This window comes from Dipteris shenzhenensis, chromosome 14 (genome assembly GCF_047967505.1).
Source record: "Dipteris shenzhenensis isolate YYH24624 ecotype China chromosome 14, Dip_SZ_1.0, whole genome shotgun sequence".
In the NCBI taxonomy this organism is placed as follows: Eukaryota; Viridiplantae; Streptophyta; class Polypodiopsida; order Gleicheniales; family Dipteridaceae; genus Dipteris; species Dipteris shenzhenensis.
In genome coordinates this window covers 56,439,351-56,448,291 of record NC_141609.1, presented here as the reverse complement: position 1 = coordinate 56,448,291, position 8,941 = coordinate 56,439,351, and positions in this window count along the sequence as shown.

Below are 8,941 nucleotides of genomic sequence, written 5' to 3'. Positions count from 1 at the left end.
TAAGTCCCTTAGATGAATCTAAAATCAAGGGCCTAAAATTGTACACGTGGCTTAAGGAGAGCTCACAAAAGTTTGCTTTTCTAGAAAGCACTTTTCAAACCCTTGGATCTTCATAAAGATCTACGCCTATAATCACGACACATTGCTTAATGAGGGCTTAGAAAAGGAAAACTTCCTTCTAGGCTGCCTACCTTAAACATGTGCTTACAAACTTTAGGTCTAGAAGGAAACTTCTTTTTTTTAATAAGAAAAAGTACGTTTATTCTCATAAGGCCTACCTCAGATGTGGAGCGTGGAAGAGAGAGAGAGAGCGAGAGAGAGAGGATAAAAAATAGGAGGATTTTTAGGGAGAGAAAGGGGGGATTATGTGGAAGTTAATTTTAGTTGCATGCGGAATATGTCCAAATCTTGGAGAAAGAATTGCTTAATTTCACTTCTTGAGGATGAGTTTCATTACTAAGGCTACTTTCAGGCAGGCCCAAAATTTAAAATTTACAGCTTGGCTTTAAGAGCATGACATGACATGGCAATGGACTCGAAGGTGTGGCTATAAAGCCCCAAAACATCAACGATACCCTGTTGAACCTCCACACAGACAGCCGGGCATCAACCCTGATCACCTAACAGTGCGTGTTCCACTTGAGAGGGACCGTGAGATTTGCGCTTTCACACCAGATCCGAATCAAAAGCCACAGAGGGTGCACCGCAAGACACCCCCAAAAGATATGAAAGTGAGCCACCCTACACATAGTTTCATTACTAAGGCTACTTTTCAGGAGGCCCAAAATTAAAAAATTATAGCTTGGCTTTAAGAGCATGACATGACATGGCAATGGACTCGAAGGTGCGGCTATAAAGCACAAAACATCAACGAGACACTGTTGAGCCTCCAACATGCCACACAGACAGCCGAGCATCAACATCAATCACCTAACAGTGCTTGTTCCACTTGAGAGGGACCGTGAGATTTGCGCTTTCACACCAAATCCGAATCAAGATCCGAATCAAAAGCCACAAAGGGCGCACCACGCAAGACACCCCCAAAAGATATGAAAGTGATCCTCTAGAGCCACATTGCACATAGTTAAAGTCAGCAGAATGTGCTTCCATTTACCTACAGATAATTCGGGAAAATTCCAATTCTCAGCTTGGCAGTATTTTGATAAATTGTAGCCTTCCTCCATGAAAAACTATAGAAATATGAGAAAGCAACTACATTATCATTCTCAAAATCATGAAATTTTAACTATGCTCTCCCTTTATAATTGCATCGTAACACAAACCATGCAATATTGTGCTAAAAAACTTAAACATTTCATCATGAAAACAAACATCATTCAATTCTCACTTTGTAGTATTTCTGGGGAGAATCAAATTCCTCCATAATTGTTTGCACGGAGATAGGTTCTGAAGTCATAGTCTTTCAAACAGCTTGGAATCTATGGAGTGAGCATCATCTCATGAACCTTTATGGTGTTCACATAAACACCTTTAATCATAGTTCTTACATCCTCATCATGCAAAAAATGAACTATCTAATTAAAAAAGCCTACAACGCAATCAAAAAATGAATTATCCTAATAAAAAATGAACTTAACGAGAAGAATCCAACCACTGCCATTCCTCGATAATTCTATGCCAAGGAGAATGGTACCAGGTACATATTTGTCTAGTCTACAAACACAAGCCAAATGAATAGAATTTAAGGAGTTAGAATAATCTCATGAACCTTGGTGGTGTTCATAAACACCTTAGTATCTCTTACCTTAACCACACCTATTCATGTGAACCTTCCGTCCCCTCAATGGTGTCCATATCCCAAGAAGCCCTCGACTAAGTAGAGGTATGGAAGTCTATAGTTGATGCAATGACAAAGCGTTTAATATTCACATAGTGTTAATATGAACTATGTATCATTGCCTTAACTATGTTGACACATTATGTAAACAAGAGGCACACGCTTTTCTTTTCTTTTTTTTGTAAAATCCAGTGCATTTATATTATCATAAATTTACAAGATGGGAAGTCTCCCACTCACTGACATGAGACTCCAAAAGAGAGCCCAATGGAAGAACTCAAAAACAGGTAGAGAACACTTCAAGGCTAGTGGTATCCAAGTCCCTTGCAGCAAAACTGTCATATAAGGATTGCTTGAGGGACATTTTGAAGAAAATATATGCCTGAGGAAACTGTTGACCCATCCTAGAATGCAGTCTCTATGTCCAAATGGTCCATAGTACCCAAAAGCGAGTCTAGTAAAAGAAGAGGAGGAATGGAGACATCTGAGATGAGAGGCATCCAAACATCCAGAAGAGTTTCCCAAATCTGATAGAGGGAAATCGAAGCTGCAGCAAATGAGAAACATGAGTGATCAGTATGCGAGAGTGTGGGCAAGACCATAATAGGTGAGGAACTGTCTCGCAATGATGAGAGCAACGGGGACAGGAAGGGGAAGCAATGCGGCGTGCTACCAATTTAACCCCAATGGAAAAGGCTCCCACTATACATCTCCAAAAGAAAAGCCTCTGTTTCAATGGCAATTTGGCTTTCCAGATTTTCATGAGTCGTGATTGCCACCAAGATAAAGGCCTATCCAAATTCCAAAGAGTGTTGGCATGCTTGTCAATCCATGGCGGTGGAAGAAGAAATCTGTAAACAAGAGGCACACGCACTGCCCCAAGAGGCTGAGTATAACTACTATTGCTCCACTTTCAAAGGGCATCAAAAATAGAAAGTTTGTAGTAGCTAGAGATCTGCCCCTAACGGGGCAGTGCTAATAAAAATCATACAGAAAAGTTAAGACCCAAAGTCCACAACTTGTAACTTAAAGAAAAAATTGAATTGGCTAGTATTTGAATGTTCAAATGAGTACATCTCATGTATCAAAATCATAGATTGCAAATAGCTCCTCTCCTACACATATATCGTCTATGGTTTCAACACAAATGTATCCATATTCTGCAACATCTGCTCTCCTCCTCGAGATGGACCAAGGTGGTAAATAAGGCAAAAATACATAACAAACATTTGGCTTTGAATTTGTATTTCTACAGCTATTGATATACCCGGCCACATTGCCATGCCAAACATCGCCAACAATGTACACCATATCCTCCATGTAAACATAAGGGTCCTCTTGGATGGAGTACTTCTTTAGCCTTGGTCTAACCTCACACATTTTTTTCCAATCTTGATACACATATTTATCACCTCCGTAATGGAGAATAGTAGTCCCTCTCTTAATGAAATCATGCACAAATAAGCCATGGCCAGAGCGCCTGTAATAGTTGACTCATGCACCTCAAAATCCACATTTTTTATCCGAAAGACTTCCTTAATGGGGATAGGAAACTTTGGTGTTCCAAGGGGATCATGTCCTGGTACATACATACTTAGACAAGATTTTAAAGTATATCTATCTGCATGCCCAAAAAATATTATAGTAACTTGAGACAAAATCAATTGAAAATTTGGCATATGTTCCTTCATGGAAAATATGCATTTAGAAGTCTCTTTAGAAAGGCATTAGCAATGTGCTTCTTGATATAGCGACCTTTGTACCCTAGTTCTATAGCCATATTAGAAGCTTGCATAGCACTCATACTATCAATGGGTGGAGCAGTCCTTAGCATATTTATTTGTGACATGTTAAGTTCAGGAAAGAATTCACCACCACCGTGACTTGGCATATGGAATGCGCCCTCTAATTCTCTCTTATCACATCTAACCCTCGCCCTTAGTTGGTCTGCAGGAGGAAGCTTTCTTGTATTATATTTTGTTATTGACCATGGATGATTTTGATCACTCCATTCTTCAAGAACTTCCTGGATGAGGTTGAAATCTTTATGGCCCTCCACCACCGGTAATTGCCCATACCGATTACTCGAAGTTGTAGTAAGTAAGGCATCAACTCACCTAGTAGAATGTTATCTTCACTGTCTTGCACATTAAACGTAAGAGGAAATATGAAATTTGATGGAGGATTGATACAAGCCTTGTATGGAGAGTCATCAATAAGTATTGTCCTCCTAGCATCACATCCAAATGTCTTTGATATTTTTGCTAAGGGTTTGAACATAGCCTCAACACCAACCTTGTTGGGCCTATTTATCCTCCTCTTACTGTAAGAGTAGCATCCCTGCTGAGCCCACATCACGAAGAAAGGGAGGTTTTCGTTTGCATATATTTCAAGATTTTCTACCATTTCAATAACATTATGCTCCATTGCTGTTGACCAAATACCTACATTAAATTTTTGTAACAAGATCCTTAGAAATTCAATGCACCCTGGTTGAAAAACCATATAATTATTGTGGCCATACATAACAGACATGTGTATTGGCAACTTGGACAAGCAACGTGCTAATAATAAGCCATTCAAGTCCAATATCACAGTCATCCTTGGCTTATCTTAGGACAATGGAATTGGATGAATTACATCTGGACTGTTTGCAAAGTTGCTACACCTTGACTCCTCCAAGCTCCATTGTGCGCTGTGTTTAGTTATGTTTGGCACATCACAAAGATGCAATTTTACCTCATTTTTGCTAGCTCTTGACACCACTTCCAAAAGTGCATTGCTATTGGGGTTGCTTGCAGTTGTCCATAATTCTGATAGCATGTTTTCTTGTCTAGTAGTTGTCTCTGCTTTCTTCAAAGCATCACTGATTCCAACATCACCAAGATCTGAGGTGACCTCACACTCGCTAGCTCTTGACACCACTTCCAAAAATATATTGCCAATGAGATTGCTTGTAGTTGTCCCCATTTTCAGTGGCATGTTCTCCTGCATATTAATTATCTCTCTCTCCTTCCTTGCATAATTCATTCCAACATCCTTATTGACCTCAAAGTTGCTCTCTCTTGATACCACTTCCAACAATGTACACATTTTCAGTGTCATGTTTTCATTTGTAGTATTTGTCCCTCTCTCCTTCCATGCATCAATAATTCCTGTGGAGTATAATTCCAAGAAGTGCATTCATTATATACAATGTAATTGTCATGGCATTCTCCCTCTAAGAATATGGAGAATGGCACTAGCGCTATTCTCCCTATGAAGTAAAGGAAAATGTCACTTTCGACATAGAGAACTATACAAAGTATTACACCCTATCACCACATCAATAAGTTTCTCAATGAAGCACTTAAAATACAACAAAAAATCTATTGCAAATAACCTTTATCTTCTTCTCCACAACCTCATAAAAAGTGGCAGAGAAAATGCACTAGTATCATCAGAGAATGGCTCTAGTGCCACTCTCCAAATTTTGACAGATCGATGCAAATAAATTCAATTCAAACACTTTGGAAAAACAAACATAACAATGCATTGGGTCCATATCATAGGAAACCAATATCAATTAAAAAGTGGCAGTGTTATATTTTTGAAATGGTCGATACTACTATTTTTTATCTAGAATTGACATGCCATAGATCCCTTTACAATTCATCCGGAGACATAACAAGAGGAATATTAGCAATATCTTTGGTAGCCATAGGAGGCAAGGATCCCATTGGATCATCATCATCTTCTAAATCACGTGGTGGTGGCGAAGCAGCACGTGTTTGCAATGGCTTTTCAATTCCATACCAAAATCTGATCTTTGGATCATTTGTTAAAAGAACAAAACAAATGGAATCGACTTCTACGGCTTGTGCTTTTGTCATCACCAAGGACACCACTCTTCTTTCAGAGGATAATGCATGCCTTGTCACAACTCCTTTGGTGAAGAAGTCAACTACAAATTGATCATCCCTGCAAAAACATATGATAATTTCTTTCATAATGCGTTCCTTCATGGCCTCTTGTAGATTATTTGTCTCCTCCTCATCATCACTATCAACCATGATATTATCCTCAAGTATGTTGTAGGGCTTGGCAACTTGCAAGAGGTGATAAAATCTGGCATATCCACCATCTAAGCTCAAGAATGTCAAAATGCCAAATGTTTCAGTCAGACCCATTAGTGCCTCATCTTCTGTGTGAATAACACACATGAATCTTCGACACCAAATTGAACACTCATTAATGGCATTCTTAAGATTGGCCATCTATGTCATATTCAAAAATGACAAAAGAACAAACTGTGATGGAGACAGTGTGGACCGCATTACACCTTTAATTAACTTCCCAAATGTAGCTTTATTCCAATCAATGTTTTTCGCAAATCCTTGTGTAGTGTCAAGCATAGACAAGCTGATTGCAAGTCCATTTGGAAAGTGTCGTGACAAAAGCTCGTCACCTTCCATTTCCATATTGACAAGAGAGACCGTCCATGGAAAACACTTTTTTGACTTGACACTGTCATCATTTCTTGCTTCTATTAACCATTCAACATAGCTAATTGTAGCTAGTGGGAATTCAGGCATTGATCTACCAACCTGTAGCTTTTCCTTTAGCCATGTCTCACAAATTCCATGAAATCTTTGAAAAGCAACGGAAATAATATCAAAATACCCTGCCAAGTTATCCCACGTTCCAAAGGTGGGATTTGGATGTCATCAGGTGAATACTTTCATAAGCTCCTCTCTAAGTGCTTTGTCTTGCTTCATTCCCAATGCCCTTTGAGCCATGTCGGTAACTTCCTTGTTGTCTTGCTTGGACTTGATGAGTACAATGTCGCCCGACTCTATCTCCTCTTGGATCTTTCTCACACTGTCATCATCCAATCCCAACAAGTGTCTCATATATTGTTATGGTTGGTTGACGACCTCTCTCCTAGACTAATCTCAAAATTTGTATCCATTTTTCATATATGTCATCCTCATAGGTCACCATATGGGTGTCTAGTGGTGAAGTTGGCACCCATTGACACATTTGTAATTGACACAAAATTTTGAAAGAAAAATCATAAACAGTACATACAATAGATGATAGACATCCATAGCATTCTTTCAAAATTGATGACAATCTGATTATTCTCACTTCAGAGAGAGTGGCACTAGTGCCATTCTCATGATTCTCTCTATGAAAAATGGCACTAGTACAAAACTCTCTTTTGTGAAATAACTAGATCCAATCTCCAAAATAACTTGTAACTTGAATTGAGAAATATACTTGAAAATTTCATGAACAAATATAGCAATAAAAAGAGAGGAATAATTACATCCCGATTTTGGCGATCTGCATGACCTTTCACAAGTCCTGGGGCCAGCTTATTTGGTTGTCCAAACGCAGTCCATTGGGACCTTAAATGCTGCAAGATGTCAATGTATGGCTGGTTCTTTAGAACTGTTTGAGCCTCCATGTTAGCCATCGATGATATCTTGCAGCTCACACCAACTGGAGCATCGACAACAATGCATGACTTCCTCCTTGTATAGAAGCTCTTCCTTGCAGCAAACACCTCTCCTTGTGGTGCACTTCCCACGAAAAATTTGCAAGTATTGAGTGCTGACTTGCAAGAATCCAATAATTATATTCCCGCAATCATTCTTTATGTACCTCATCCTTGCGCATTGGAGTCTTTGAGTGCATGTGAAACGGCATAAGATATGCGCATGTTGCCAGGTTCTTTGACATAGTAGCAAATTTGTGTACCAATTCATTGACATAGGAAAAAGTCAAGGTTCTGTACACATATTGACTTGGTGCTTTCTGGCAATTCACAACTAGAACCGACACCTCGTACTCAAGCCCAAATGGGAAATAGTCTGCATAATCCATAAATCCTGACAAGCTAGTATCCTTCTTCTCAAAATTTTCAATTTTCTTTTGGATTGCTTTATAATCAATATTTTTCATTGCTTTCTCGTGTGGCACTATTCTGTCTTCTATTCCAGATACATTTGGCTTCTCTGTGAGAGTGCTTGTATCCCTAGTCATATCTTTGTCGAACACCTTCTCTTTAGCCGTTCCAGTGCTAGATAGTGGACTTGACTCTTTCTCCTCATCCTTCTCTTTGCTTTGTTCTTCAATTCTCTTGAGTTTCTTTGATCTCTTATTAGTCATGGCATTATCTTCCTTTAAAGTCTTTAACATTGCAGAAAAGGCATCTAAGATTTGAGTGTTGTTTAAATTCTCATGGTCAATGGTCCATCCCTTGGATTCCATCGAGTCATCCATATTGAATATCATCTTGACAAATGGCACTAGTGCCACTCTCATTCTATGTCTATGTCAGTGTCAAGTAGATTGGCAGTAGTGCCATGTTGATAGGGAAGATGGAAACAGATGTAGAACATTGGCACTCTCTACCAGGATGGCACTCTCTATCAGGATGGCACTGGTGCCACTCTCATTCTATGTCTATGTCAGTGTCAAGTAGATTGGCAGCAGTGCCATGCTAACAGAGAAGATAGAAATAGTTGTGGGAACATTTATGCATAACATTTTTGAGACATTGGCATTCTCTCTCATGATGGCACTCTCTATCAAAATGGCACTGGTGCCACTCTCATTTGGGTCAGTCACATAGAGAATTATTTTACCATAGACCTTGAGAGCCAGCCTAATCCATGAGAGTTTGTAAAGAATGGCACTAGTGCCCAATCTCTACAATCTCAATTAGTTTGCCACTCTCATTCTATGTCTATGTCAGTGTTAGTAGTAGATTGGCTGAGCAATGCCATGCTAATAGGGAAGGTGGAAAACAGAGAGAATGGAATTGGTGCCAATCTCATTTGTGTCAGTCACACACAAAACCAGATCAGTGCCCCCTGAAGTTAGATTCTAGAGAATTCTCCATAAGATAATGGCACTTGTGCTAATCTCATGCAATTCATGTACCTCCTTATTTTGTCACCACTCCAGTCCTTTGTTTTAGGATTATATCATAACTACTAGAACTTGAGATTTTGTGGGGATTGGCACTGGTGCCATTCTCCACAATCTCAATTAGTTTACCACTCATTCTATGGAAGATGGAAACAGATGTGGAACATTGGCACTCTCTATCAGAATGGCACATGTACCACTCTCATTCTATGTCTATGTCAG